Raw genomic sequence first — 15,219 nt, 5'->3', positions numbered from 1 at the left:
CTGGGAGGGTTTAAACAACAGACACTGGTTGTCTCACAGTTCTGGAGGCTGGAAATCCAAGATCAAGTTCTAGGCAGGGTTAGTCTCTTCTGAGGTCCTTCTCCTTGCCTTACAGATGGACACCTTCTCCCTGTGTCTCTTCACCTATTGTTCTCTCTAGGTGTGTCTTAGTCTCTTCACATGGCATTCTTTTCCTAGTCGTATTACCAGCCATATCAGACTAGAGCTCCACCCTACTGTGGCATGACCTCATCCTAACCAATTATACACAACCGCATGTTTCCAAATAAGGTCATATTCTGAGGAACCGGCTGTAGAACTTCAATATATGAATGGAGGGTAATGAATTCAACCCATGACAAAGTTCTACCTTACATTTTCATTCTTAAAAATAATAGAGGGGTTAGGTGTGTGGCTCACACCTGGAATCCTAGCATTTTGGGGGACCAAGGTGGGAGGATCACTCGAGACCAGGAGTTCAAGACCAGCCTGGGCAACATAGTGAGATCCCCGTTTTTACAAAAATACAAATTGAAAACTATTTTTAAAAAATAGAACAAGAAAGAAATGTGCATCTCTGTTTCTGCCATGCTATACTTGGAAATCAGCCAGGAAGGGAAAGAGATTTTTGTGCAGCACTCAGGCTGCTTCCTTGTGCTCTGGAAAAGACTTTCTCTCTGCCCCTCTTTGTTCTGCAGGCTGGGGTGCAGGTTTCTTCCAGGCTGGCCCTTCAGGTTGCCTGCTTTGCTCCTTTGGGCTGGGCCTTTGTAAGGGTGGCACCTGTGCATGCCACGTTCTGCAGGGTTCTATGGGCATTGCTGCTTTATTGAGGTTTGTTGGTTTGTTTCTGTCCTTTCCTGACCCTCCTTTCCTTAGACTAGCATCAAGTTGTCTACATGAACTGAATTCATCAAAACTGTTGTTAGAGATCTGCTGGTAGCAAGCCCTAAGCCTGTCATGAACAGGCCTTAAAGAAACTGGCCATAAACAGCATTTCTGCAGCAATGTGACATGCTAGTGATGGCTATCACTGCTAAAAGTTGTTGGTTTACTGGAGCAGGACAAGGAAAACCTGGCCCACCCAGAGCGGAAAACTGCTCAAATCACAAACAATAGCAGAAGCGGCCTGTGCCTTAACAACATGCTTTTGCTGCAGATAATCAGCCAGGGTCTGTTTCTCTGCTCCTCACTAGGAATGCTTTTAGTTAATCTATAATCTATAGAAACTATGCTTATCACTGGTTCTCTGTCAATAAATGTGTGGGTCAACCTCTGTTCGTGGCTCTCAGTTTTGAAGGCTGTCAGCCCCCTGATTCCCACTCTGCACTCTATTTCTGTGTCTTTGTCTTAATTCCTCTAGCGCTGCTGGGTTAGGGTCTCCACGACTGAGCTGGTCTCAGCAAGCGGTGTGCAACATGGGGGCTCGAACCCAGGATGAAGGGTCGCTGGAGCGACGGTTGGAGAACATGGAAGTAAGCTGGAGGACACCCGAGTACTCTTAAGCAATCCCCGTGGTGAGTAAGAAGGGGAGCTCGGAAGCATCAGGGTAACAATGGGGCAAGGGTAGAGCAGACAAGAGGCTTATTTGAGTCGGCTTCAGCATCTCCTCAGGAAAAGAGGAGTGAAGGTTAGCACTTATGCAGCTTTTTAGTGCAGTAGAGAAATATTGCCCCTGGTTTCTGGACTGGGGAACTATGAATGTAGAGGTCTGGGAAAAGGTAGGCAGCACACTGAAAAAGGCATATAAAGATGGTGCTGAGGATATTCCTGTAACTGTCTGGTCAGTGTGGGCTCTGGTTTGCTCCACCTTGGAATCTTTCCACACAGATGATGAGGAGGAGGAATCAGAGGAAGAGGGAGAGTGTAATGAAGTAACAGAAGAGGTGACAGAGCAGGTTTTCTTGCCAGCTAAAGCGGCAAAGGAGGGAGAGGTTTGTCCCTACCCTCCTGCACATCCTTATTATTTTGAAGAAGAAGAGTGGCCTGACCCTCCAGATATTTCTTTTCCAGAGGACAGGGGCAAAAAGTAGCTGCCCTGGTGACCGTTCAAGCAGTGCCTCGAGTGACCTCTCTCAGTTCTATTCAGGCAGGAATCCAGCAAGCTAGACGAGAACTGCTTGGCAGTTCCCTGTTAGAATACACCCACCTGATCAACAGGGGAATATTATAGCTACGTTTGAGCCTTTTCCTCTTAAATTACTTAAAGAATTTAAAAAAGTTATTAATCAATATGGACCAGGTTCTCCTTTTGTAATGAGACTGTTAAAGAATGTTGCTGTCTCCAGTCAGATGTTGCCAGTGGGGACGGTAGGATTACTTCTAGGTAGGTCTAATTTAAATTTAAAAGGAGCACAAGTACAAACAGGAGTCACTGATTCAGATTACAATGGGGAAATTGAAATTGTTATATCTACTTCTGTTCCCTGGAAAGCAGACCCAGGAGAGCGCATAGCACAGCTCCTGATTGTGCCGTCTGTGGAAATGGGGAAAAGTGAAACTAAACGAACAGGAGGATTTGGAAGCACAAATAAAGAAGGTAAAGCAGCTTATTGGGTGATTCAAATTCCTGATAAATGTCCTACCTGTGAAATAACTATTCAGGGAAAGAAATTTAAAGGTTTGGTACATACAGGAGTGGACATTTCAATCATTTCTCTACAGCACTGGCCATCCGCGTGGCCAATTCAACCCGCTCAATTTAACAGAGTTGGAGTTGGTAAAGCCCCTGAAGTATACCAGAGTAGTTATATTTTGCACTGTGAAGGGTCCGATGGACAATCTGGGACTATTCAACCAATTGTAACTTCTGTACCTATAAATTTCTGGGGAAGAGATTTATTACAGCAATGGGGAGCACAACTGTTAATTCCAGAACAATTATATAGCCCTCAAATTCAGCATATGATGCAAGAGATGGGGTATGTGCCTGGCATGGGATTAGGAAAAAATTTACAAGGGTTAAAGAAACTGCTTCAAGTGGAAGGACAGAATTCTCATCAGGGTTTAGGATATCATTTTTGATGGTGGCTACAGGTAAGCCTCCAGAACCTATACCTTTAAAATGGTTAACAGAGAAGCCAATTTGGATAGAACAATGGCCACTGACTAAAGAGAAACTAGAGGCTTTAGAGGACTTCTAATTTTTACTGAACAATTAGAAAAAGGACACATAGCTCTAACATTTTCCCCCTGGAGTTCTCCAGTCTTTGTTATTAAGAAAAAATCAGGTAAATGGAGAATGTTAACTGACTTAAGGGCCATTAATTCAGTTATGCAACCTATGGGGACATTACAGCCAGGATTGCCTTCTCCTGCTATGATTCCAAAAAATTGGCCTGTAATAGTCATAGATGTAAAAGGCTGTTTCTTTATTATCCCCTTAGCTGAGCAAGGCTGTGAACGGTTTGAATTTACAATTCCTGCGGTAAACAATCTGCAGCCTGCTAAGCGTTTTCACTGAAAAGTGTTGCCACAAGGCATGTTAAACAGTCCAACAATTTGCCAGACTTATGTAGGGCAAGCAATTGAACCTACTCGTAAAAAGTTATCATGGTGTTACATTATTCATTATATAGGCGATATTCTTTGTACTGCCCCCACTCGGGAAATATTACTCCAATGTTATGATCACTTACAAAACTCGATTTCTCAAGCCAGTTTAATTACAGCTCCTGACAAAATTCAAACTACTACTCCTTACTCCTACTTAGGGACCTTAGTAAATGACACTATAATAAGCGCCACAGAAAGTAACTATATGTAGGGATCAATTAAAAACACTGAATGACGGTCAAAAATTACTAAGGGACATTAATTGGATACGACCTGCTCTAGGCATTCCTACCTAAGCCATGAGTAATCTATTTTCTATCCTTAGAGGAGATCCTAGTCTCACTAGCCCTTGACAATTAACAAAGGAGGCTGAGACAGAGTTACAGCTGATTGAGAAGCAAGTGCATAAAGCTCAAATAAATAGAATAGATCCAAAAAATACTTTTGACTTGTTGATTTTTCTGACTCAGCATTCACCTACTGGTGTTATTGTCCAAGAGCAGGACTTAGTAGAATGGCTTTTTCTTCTGCATACTAATTCACAGTCTCTCTTTATTTGGATCAAATTGCTACTCTGATAGGAAGTGGGAGAACTCGAATTGTTAAATTGCATGGATATGACTCTGGAAAAATTATTGTCCCTCTTACAAAGACACAAATACAACAAGTCTTACTTGGCAAACCCATTTAGCTGATTTCATAGGTGTTCTTGATAATCACTTTCTGAAAACAAAATTATTTCAATTTTTAAAATTAGCTAATTGGATTCTCCCTAGAATGACTAAATTTAAACCAATTGAAGGTGCTGAAAATGTTTTTACAGATGGGCCTAGTAATAGTAAAGCTTCTTATTCTGGATCAAAAAGTAAAGTTTTCCGGACGCCCTATACTTCATCTCAAAAAGTGGAGCTTGTAGCTGTAATTGAGGCACTGACTACTTTTGAGATGCCTGTCAATGTAATTTCTGTTTCTTCATATGTGGTTTATTCTACACAGTTAGTTGAAAATGCTCAGCTACAATTCCACACAGATGAGCAACTGATGACTTTATTTACCCAATTGCAAACAGCCGTTAGGAATAGAATGCACCCTTTTTACATTACTCACCTTAGGGCTTATATACCTCTTCCAGGACCTTTAACTGAAGGGAATCAAATGGCTGATCACCTAGTTGCTACTGCAATATCTAATGCTGGACACTTTCACAATTTAACCCATGTCAACGCCTCTGGTCTCAAATGCAGATACAGCATTACCTGGAAAGAAGCTAAAGCTATTATCCAGTGATGCCCAACTTGCCAAATGGTACATTCCTCATCTTTTACAGGAGGAGTTAATCCTCGAGGATTGAAACCTAATTCTCTTTGGCAAATGGACGTCACACATGTTCCCTTGTTTGGGAGACTAGCTTATGTACATGTATGTGTGGACACCTTTTCTCACTTTGTCTGGGCTACATGCCAATCAGGAGAGTCTTCTGCCTGTGTTAAACATCACCTTTTGCAGTGTTTTGCAGTGATGGGCATTGCAGCTTCTATTTAAACAGATAATGCCCCAGGCTATACTAGCCAAGCTCTTGCTACATTTTTCTCTATATGGAATATTAAACACATTACTGGTATCCCATATAATTCTCAAGGACAAGCCATTGTGAAAAGAATGAATCTCTCCCTAAAACAGCAGTTACAAAAACAGAAAGGGGGGAACAGTGATTATAGGACTTCACACATGCAACTAAATCTAGCATTATTAACTTCAAATTTTTTGAGCCTGCCCAAAGGCCAGATGCTATCAGCAGCTGAGCAGCATCTACAGAAACCAGCTGCAAAGACAGAAGCAGAACAACAGGTTTGGTGGAGAGATCCGTTAACAAAAAGTTGGGAAATAGGTAAAATAATAACTTAGGGTAGAGGTTATGCTTGTGTTTCTCCAGGCCAAAACCAGCAGCTGATTTGGATACCATCAAGACACCTGAAACCTTATCATGATCCAGATGCCGAGGAAGAGATTTTGCGAGGGACCCAAGGACCACCCGGTTGCAGCCAAGTTGAGACTGACAATAAGGCCTCCTTTCCTGTTTGTAGTGGGTGATTTAAAACTTGATCTCTCTAGATCAAGTTTTTTTTTGAGCTATACTTCAGCTTAAAAAGAGGAGCTTTTTGATGTGACTTGTCAAGAATGTAGATTGTTTTCTTGTGTGAATTCTTCCTTGTATAATACTGATCATTCTATTTTAGTGGTAAGAGCCCGAGAAGGAGTATGGATACCTGGAAAGCTTTCCCGTCCTTGGAAAGCCTCTCCTTCTGTGCATATTATTACTGAAATTCTTCAAAAGATTTTGAGGCGCTCTTCGTGTTAAATTGCTGCTTTAATTTTAGTCATTCTGGGATTGATTGCTGTCACAGCTACTGCCACGGCAGCTGGAGTTGCTTTGCATTCCACAGTACAAACAGCAGACTATGTAAATAATTGGCAGAAAAATTCTACTCTGCTATGGAATTCCCAAACTAATATAGACCAGAAACTAGCTAATCAAATCAATGATCTCCAACAAACTGTAATGTGGCTAGGAGATTGAGTAGTTAGTCTAGAATATAGAATGCAGTTACAATGTGATTGAGATACTTCTGATTTTTGCATTACTCGTCATCTGTATAAAGAAACAGAGCATGAGTGGGAAAGAGTTAAGAGACATTTAAAGGGTCATACTGGAAATTTATCTTTGGATATTGCAAAACTGAAGGAACAAGTATTTCAAGCCTCTCAGGCATATCTGACGCTAATGCCAGGAACTGATGTACTTGAAGGAGCTGCAGACGGATTAGCAGCTATTAACCCATTCAAATGGATCAAGACACTTGGAGGCTCTGTGATTTCAATGGTGATTGTGCTTTTAATCTGTGTTGTTTGTCTTTGTGTAGTCTGCAGATGGGGATCCCGAATCCTGCGAGAAGTAGCCCACCATGACAAAGCTGCCTTTGCCTTTATTGCTTTGCAAAATAAATAAATAAATAAATAAATAAAGGGGGACATGCTGGCAGCGAGCTCTAAGCCTGTCATAAACAGACCTTAAAGAAACGGGCCATAAACAGCATTTCTGCAGCAATGTGACATGCTAGTGATAGCTATCATGCACACTGCTAAAAGTTATTGGTTTATGGAGCAGGGCAAGGAAAACCTGGCCCACCCAGAGTGGAAAACTGCTCAAACCACAAACAATAGCAGGAGCGGCCTGTGCCTTAACAACATGCTTTTGCTGCAGATAATCAGCCAGAGCCTCTTTCTCTGCTCCTCACTAGGAATGTTTTTAGTTAATCTATAATCTATAGAAACTATGCTTATCACTGGCTTTCTGTCAATAAATGTGTGGGTCAAACTCTGTTCGTGGCTCTCAGCTCTGAAGGCTGTCAGCCCCCTGACTCCCACTCTGCACTCTATTTCTGTGTCTTTGTCTTAATTCCTGAATTAACTCTAGCGCTGCTGGGTTAGGGTCTCCACGACCGAGCTGGTCTCGGCAGAGTTCCATATTCACATCTGAGTTGCTGTGAAGGTGCAAACCCTTTTAACATTAAAAAAAGGGAAAATCCTGCGAGGATCAAAACTCCAAGACAGAGTCTTGGATTTCAAAGCCTGGTGATGGTGAAAATGGTGTGTCTTTGGGGATAGAGAGAACTTTTTCCTTCACATCTCTCACGTTCATCCTTACACATTGTCGCACAGGGGAGCTTGCAGGCTCTGAGCCCACCCTGGCCTGTGGGAGCAGGAGGAATCTCTGGTTTGGGTGCTGAGAGGTCCTCAGCACGGTAGGTGTGTTGGGGAGATGTATAGTTGGCAGAACTGTCTACAGGTTTTTCTTTTCTGCCACTGTCCTCACTGTGGTGTCCTTGGGAGGCTACAGGAGTCATGGGACCAGGGACCTGCTCAGCTATCCGACCGCTGGCCCTACCGCACACAGACACTTGTGCACAGGACATCACACATCCCAGGGATTGTAACATATTCATTTTACCAACTCTTCCTTCCTCAGCATACAGATGGTCCTTCCTCCCTGCAATTAGCACTTCCCAAAAAACTGCCAAGCCACGTATCTACCTGCCTTTTCTTTACATCAACCCACACTTCTACTTGAATATTCATTTTTTTCTTCAATTTTTATGTTAAGTTCAGGACACATGGGGAGAAAAACACACATGGGGTATTCTTTTTAAAAAACAGAACGATCAATACTTGCTATCAAAAATGGAAGCTACACACTTAAATAAAAGATGTTGCCCATGGAGTCCCTAAAATTGTCCCTTGGGTCAGTGGCTGGGTGCACACCACACTCTGTGAAATGGTGATGCTATGCCTCTGGCCCTTTCCTGGAATTCACAGCCTGTCATGAGGAGCCCTTTGGAATGAGAGGAAAAATAAGCATGTGGACATGCCCTAGCCGAGGAGTGTTCTTTTACTATCTGCCAATTGAGAAAATAGACAACATCCAAAGCTACTATTCAGAATGAATTCACCTTATGTTAATGAAATGGCACCCTCCCTCCCATGTGCAGAGGGCCTGGTGCACTAACCCTCCCTTCCATCTGCAGAGGGCCTGGTGCACTAACCCTCCCTCCCATCTGCAGCGGGCCTGGTGCATTAACCCTCCCTTCCATCTGCAGAGAGCCTGATGCACTAACTAATTTGAAGCCACTTTGCAACTCTGTGGCTTCCTGGGGTCTGCAACTCACAGCTGGGAATCCCTGGTTTAGGGGAAAGAGCCAAGACCCTCTTTGTTCCATTGCGTGGACTTGAGCATTTTGCCTTCTAGCTGGTTTTAGGTTCCCCTGACTATGAAATAGGCATAAAAGCCCCTGCTTTTTTTTTTTTTTTTTTTTAAACCTCACAGATGTTATTTTTGTGAAGACGTTGGAAAATACTATTCTTCCACCCTGGGCAACATGGAGAAACCCCGTCTTTACCAAAAATACAAAAATTAGCCAGGCACGGTGGAACTCACCTGTAGTCCCAGCTATTGGGGGGCGGGATGATGGGGAGGGCTGTTGAGGCAGGAGAATTGCTGGACCCAGGGAGGCAGAGGTTGCAGTGAGCCAAGATCATGCCACTGCACTCCAGCCTGGGTGACAGAGTGAGACTCTGTCTCAAAAAAGAAAAATAAGAAAAAGAAGAAAGAAGGAAAGAGAAAGAAAGAAAAAGAAGAAAGAAAGAAAAAGAAGAAAGAAAGAAAGAGAAAGAAGAAGGAAAGGAAGGAAGGAAGGAAGAAAGAGAAAGAAAGAAAGAAAGAAAAAGAAAGAAAGAAAGAAACTATTCTTAAGAAGAGAAAAATAATATTTCTAAATGCAAATTGTCAATATAACCCTTTCCATGAAATCTCAGAAGAAGCTAGGACTCCCGGGAGACGAAGAAGAGAGACAATATGAATGGAAACGACATGGGAAGTCCAGTGATCAGTGATGGAGACACTGAGCACAAGGGCCCCGGTGACTCAGCTCCTTAATAATCACCAGGCCGAGGAGCCCAGGAAGTTGAGACCACGTGTGATGTGGAGGAAACTCGGCAGCATTGGGCTTGGGCGCCTGGCTCCGGGCACTGAAGGGAGGGCTGCAGAGATCATGGGGACAGGCCATTCCTCTTCTCCCAAGGCCAGTCTCTGTTACTGGGGAAACGGGCCAGGGCTGTCCTTGAAGTCCTTGGAAATCACACCAGGAATGGCCTGACCACACTGGGCAGGAGGGAGAAGAAAAGGAAGCCCAGGGACTGGGCAGAGAGGGAGAGAGCCTGCCGCAAGGGCTGCAGGGCAGGAGGGGGCTTCTCATTCCCCCCTCAGCTCCTAGAACAAAGGAAAGCCCCGCCCTGCCGCCCTCACTCAGTCCTGTGTTCTATTTAAATCCTGTGCCCCATTGCAAGACTGCATTCAGTCTGCATGAGCCTTAGTTTCATAAAAGCCCCCTCACACCGAGGGGACAATGTTCAGAACTAAATGACTGCAGGTGAGCAGTTCTCTGTATATACAAACTGGGACCAAAGATGACTTTATAATAATGGGAAGAGACAATCAGGCAGACTGGGAGGACCTTATAAATAGATTATAAGGCTGTGGTGAGTTTATTTTAACTTAAAAAAAAACAACCTTCTTTTCTGGTATACCATAGTGAAAATGTAACAGTGTCTGGATGATCTATTGCAAAAAAAAATTATCCTTTCTTTCTTGATTTTTTTTTCTTTTTAATTCAAAAGCCTCAACTTTCTGAGTTTCCACGTTGAGGATAAAACTCCTTTTAGAAAAATTCTAAACTGGGAAAGCAGTGAGGCCCTGATTAAAATGGCAGCTCATTTGGAAAGACCCAGAAAACAGTCCATTTGCTTTCCTGATGTCATCATCACCAGCAAGCATTTCTTGAGCTTTGGTTTGATACACAGACTGGGCCCAATAGAGCTGCTGGGCATGGAGGTGAGGCCCGTCCTCTGCATCCCTGAAGAAGGCAGGCTGTATATGCATCCTTTGGGATGTCTTCTGGGTTTTCCACTTTGAGTCAAACAAAAAGGCAGCAGGAGTACAGAGAGCTGGCTAGTCCCTTCCCCCATGTGAGGACCCAGTGAGAAAGTGCTATCTATGGACCAGACGATGGGCCCTCACCAGACAGCAAACCTGCTGTGCCTTGATCTTGGACTTCCCAACATTCAGAATGGTGAGAAATACATTTCTGCTCTTTATAAGCCACTGAGTTTATGGTATTTTGTTATAGCAAATGGACTAAGATAATGACTTAACACTGGAACAAGCTGGCAAAGGTGTGGTGTGCATGTGTGTGTATGTGCTTATGTGTCCATGTGCATGTATGTGTGCTTATGTGTATCTGTGTGTGTGCACACATGTGTGTGCATATGCACTTGTGTTTTGAAATGGAGTTTCGGTCTTGTTGCCCAGGCTGGAGTGCAGTGGCGCAATCTTGGCTCACGGCAACCTCTGCCTCCTGGGTTCAAGCGATTCTCCTGCCTCAGCCCCCCAAGTAGCTGGGATTACAGGCGTCCACCACCACGTCCAGCTAATTTTTTGTACTTTTAGTGGAGACAAAGTTTCACCATGTTGGCCAGGCACAGCCCAACTCTTGACTATCCCAGTGTCTGCTTGGCTGTCTTGCAGGACTCCAGGGTCCTGTGAGGTGCTTTGTGCAAAGGGCTTCCACAACCAAGTACGAGCAGATGTTCCTGTGATGAGGGAGTTAGAAGGTTGTAGTTGGACTTTGCTGATAGAATCTCCATTCCTGGAAATGTTTTTCAGAACAACAAAAAAACAAATAACAAATAGTCTGATTAAAAGATGGCCAAAGGACTTGAATAGGCATTTCTCCAAAGAAGACATACAAATGCCTGCCCGACAGGTATATGAAAAGGTGCTCAACATCAGTGATCACCAAAAGGAAATGCAAATCTAAACCACAATGAGCTACTACCTCTCACTCGTTAGAACGGACACTATCAAAAAAGTGGAAAACATATTGGTGAGGATGTGAAGAAATTAGAACTCTTGTATACTGTTGGTGGTCATGTACAATGGTGCCGCCACTATGGAAAATAGTATGGAAGTTCCTCAAAAAATTATGAATAGATTTACTATATGATCCAGCTATGCCACTTCTGGGTATATATCCAAAAGAAATGAGAGCAGGATCTGGAAGAGATATTTGCATACCCTTGTTCACTGCAGCATTAGGTATAATAATAAAAAGGTAGAAGCAACCCAAGTGTCTACGGAAGAATAAGTGGATCAACAAGATGTGGTCTAGCCATAAATAGAATATTTATTCAGCCTGTAAAAATAAGGAAATCCTGTCGCATGCTACAACATGGATACACTTTAAAGACATTATACTAAGTGAAATAAGTAAGTAACAGAAAAAGACAAATATTGTGTGATTCCACTTACATGAGTTATCCAGATTAGTCTGGGCCAGGCACCGTGGCTCATGTCTATAATATCAGCACTTTGGGATGCCGAGGCAGGAGGATCACTTGAAGCCAGAAGTTTGAGACCAGCCTGGTTAACATAGTGAGACCCCATCTCTAAAAATAAAAATTTTTAAAAAGATTAAAAAGTAGCCTAACTCATAGAGACAGAAAGTCGAATGGTGGTTGTCAGGCACTGGGAGAAGGGAAAAATGGGGTGTTGTTCAACAGCTATAGTTTTGGTTTTGCAAAATAAAAAGGTTCCAGAGATCTGTTATACAACAATGTGAATATAGTTAACATTACTAAACTATACACTTAAAGATTGGTTGAGATGACATATTTTGTGTTTTCTTTTTTACCACAATTAAGTTTTTTAAAATTTAAATGTACAATATGGTCTAAATCAGACATAATATTTTGGCTATATTTTAATTCATAACAACAGAATTAGATCCCTAAATCTTAAATTTAGCTGGATAAAAAAAATTAGATTCCCTAATTTTAAGAAAACTCAGGAGCGGAAAATTTAAATTTGGAAAATTTTATCCACTAATTTTATTTTGTTCTGCTTAATTTGAGGGAGGAAAAAGACTATCACCCATTCTAGTGGCAGATATTTTGTTCTATTTCTAAGAAACCAGCTGAGAGCCGAGATTGGGAAGTCTTGATTTAGGGCAGGAATTCTCAACTTGCTGGGGCCCACCCCAGCTGTCTGTGGGGAACCTAGGCACACAGGCATTTTTAAACATCCTGGTAATTCTGACTGGCACTCAAGATTGAGAATCACTGATTTCCAGGAGCAGCATCTGCTTGTACTTGGTTGTGGAAGCCCTTTGCACAAAGCACCTCACAGGACCCTGGAGTCCTGCAAGACAACCAAGCAGACACTGGGATAGTCAAGAGTTGGGCTGTGCCTGGCCAACATGGTGAAACCTTGTCTCTACTAAAAATACAAAAAACTAGCTGGGCATGGTGGCAGGCGCCTGTAATCCCAGCTACTCGGGGGGCTGAGGCAAGAGAATCGCTTGAACCCAGGAGGCCGAGGTTGCAGTGAGCCAAGATCGTGCCACTGCACTCCAGTGTGGGCAACAAGAGCAGAACTCCGTCTCAAAACAAACAAACAAACAAACAAAAAAAAAAGAGTTGGGCTGTGGAAAGAATGCAGGAGAAGAGGAGCAAGAAAAGAATGCTTGCCTCCACAAACATAACACATGGCTCTTCCAGGTATGGCATGGGGCCAGGTAAGGCAGAAGAGAAGCTCACATTACCCAGGTGAGAGGAGACCTGTGGACAGAGAAGGGAAAGAGAAGAGCACCCAAAGGCAGAAGAGAAGCTCACATTACCCAGGTGAGAGGAGACCTGTGGACAGAGAAGGGAAAGAGAAGAGCACCCAAAGGCAGAAGAGAAGCTCACATTACCCAGGTGAGAGGAGACCTGTGGACAGAGAGGGGAAAGAGAAGAGCACCCAAGCGTCCTGGATCCCTGCGGCAATGTCACCCTCACAAAGGATGGGTTAACTCTGAACCTATCTTGTCCCCAAATAAGTGCTCTCTCAGAGTGGCTTTTTTGTTGTTGTTGCTGTTGTTGCTTCTTTTAGTTTAAATTCTGGAACTGCACAGAAAAATTTAGTAATTCTTAAAATGCCCATGAATTTGTCACCTTTATAACATTTTCACAAGGCCTCATTCTAAGTGGCTCTAACAAATTCAACACCAGGTAAGGAATTATTGCTGTAGCCTATACACATACACATCCTATTCCTTCCACAAAGGAGTGTGAAATCTTCGATCACGATCAATCGCACAGCAGCTCCAGGTCTCCCCTCGAGGCCCCTTGAGGAAGGAGGCACAGTACGTTGGATGTATGGATGAGCAGATACATTGACAAGCGGTGCTTCAGCAAGATGACAGATCTCCCAGGGCAGCCGAAAACATTCAAGTGCTGAAAAATTAAGGCACCTTTTTCCTTGATACCTGCAAAACAGTTTATTCATCATATTGTTTTTACTTTTACTAATTCCTCTGACCATGAGTGACAGGTTTATGCCATTGGATAAGTGATGTTGCACCCCAGAGCCCAGAGTCCACTGTCTTCCTGATGAATGATAGAGGCTAAGTGGATGGGTGGATGGAGAGATGGAGAGGATGACAGACGGAAGGATGGATGGATGTATACATGGATGCATGCATAGGATGGACATATGCGTACATTCATACATGCCTTCACACACACATTCATCCTTCCATACACAAGAAAGACGGAAAGGTTGCTACGTAGGTAGGTAGGTATACAGATGAATGGATAAATTGCATTTGTATGGTCCACAGAGCACTCCAACTTCACATGATTTTACTGAATCTTTGCAGTACTCTTGAACAGCTACTGTCATAATTACTCCTAATTTACAGATGAGAATGCCATACCTGGGTTAAGTAACTTGTACAAAAATCACACAACTCGCAAGAAACAAAGCAAGGGCTCAGACAAGAGATTTGGTCCTCCCGCAGGCCCTCAAGAAATGGACCCTGTCCTAAAAAATGTCTCTCTCTATCTCATCCCAGATGCTCTCAGCTACCAGTGAACTACCCTGTCCACAATCAATGATGAGGTTTACAAAGAAGTACACCTGCAAGAGGTCACATCTGCTGACACCCACACCAAAGGATTAAGAACTCAAGTGAAGTTGTTCCCTAGCAAGTTGTTGGTTGACAAAGGGAAAATAAGGAGAGAGCTCCAGACTGCCAAGGCTGTCTGTGTAGGGGAGAAGAGGAGGGTTTTCAGGGGCATAGGGTTGGGGACATTCAGAACTATGGTAATGGCCTTTTCTTGATCCACACACTCATCTACCACCAACCCTAGCAGAAAGACAGAGGAGGTATTTATCCATCCCTGCTGCTTCCTTCCTATCTTAGTCGAAATCCTTGACCAAGTAGGGCTGGATATCAGGATTGAGATGTCACAATTTTGAGGGGGGTTCAAGCAGGGGAAACCACAATACTTCATCTTCTCTTGCCGTTATCTTTTTCTATTAAAAATACGATGTTTAAAAAGTACATAAACATTTATCCATTTATCATTTACTTTGAAATTCAGCCTTTGTTTTATCCAGAACCAAATGCCAACACAGCATTCTTCTCCAGGCTTAATATGACTTATTCACTTAGGGAAGGGCTGGGAGGCTACGAACCTTCTGAAATTAGATGAAAGCTGTGTGTATATGTAAATTTTCCGAGGGACAGGGATTATCACTTTTATCGGATTCACAAAGCATCTGTGTTAGAGACCCTGAGAGGAATTAAACATCTCTGTGAGTATACGCTGTAGGGCTTTGCTGCACTGTCCTTGGAGGCTGTGCTGACAGTGACCCCAGTGGTGAATCCCCCAGGGCTCTCATGGGAAATTAGAAATGAAAGCAGCTCAAATAAAGAAGCCTGACTACTGAGTGTGGTCAATGGGAGAGAGAATCAGGTAGGGGAAGAGACCTACAGACCACAGCAATTATCAATCAGCATGGGGAGTTGGGAGTCTGCAGAAAAGGTCTTTTTTCTTTTTTTTCTAGAAAAAAATTTCTTTAAAAAAGTAAGGATTCTTCTAGAGAGTGTGTACTTTAGAAGACAATTTGGCATGGCTTAGTGTCTTAGTGTGCTTGGTTGCCATAGCAAAATACCATAGACTGAGTGGCATAAAGAGCAGACATTTATTTCTCACAGTTCTGGAGCCTGG

General features: G+C 43.1%; 1 long non-coding RNA gene across 2 annotated transcripts; it reads left to right on the top strand.

The window, feature by feature from the left end:
• The first annotated feature begins 1,073 nt into the window (after nt 1-1,073).
• Nucleotides 1,074-6,985, top strand: LOC134759370 (uncharacterized). Of its 2 annotated transcripts, none has more exons than XR_008514009.2 (3): nt 1,074-1,514; nt 2,432-2,536; nt 5,486-6,985. It is a non-coding gene; the product is annotated as an uncharacterized LOC134759370 (long non-coding RNA). The 2 variants fall into 2 exon arrangements; XR_008514010.2 differs by having other exon boundaries at nt 2,435-2,536; nt 5,486-5,634.
• Nucleotides 6,986-15,219: the final 8,234 nt, after the last annotated feature.

The sequence above is a fragment of the Pongo abelii genome, chromosome 16, assembly GCF_028885655.2.
Source record: "Pongo abelii isolate AG06213 chromosome 16, NHGRI_mPonAbe1-v2.0_pri, whole genome shotgun sequence".
NCBI classification, from domain to species: domain Eukaryota; kingdom Metazoa; phylum Chordata; class Mammalia; order Primates; family Hominidae; genus Pongo; species Pongo abelii.
Note: the sequence above shows the minus strand (reverse complement) of the source record. Positions and strands in the feature narration are given on the sequence as shown.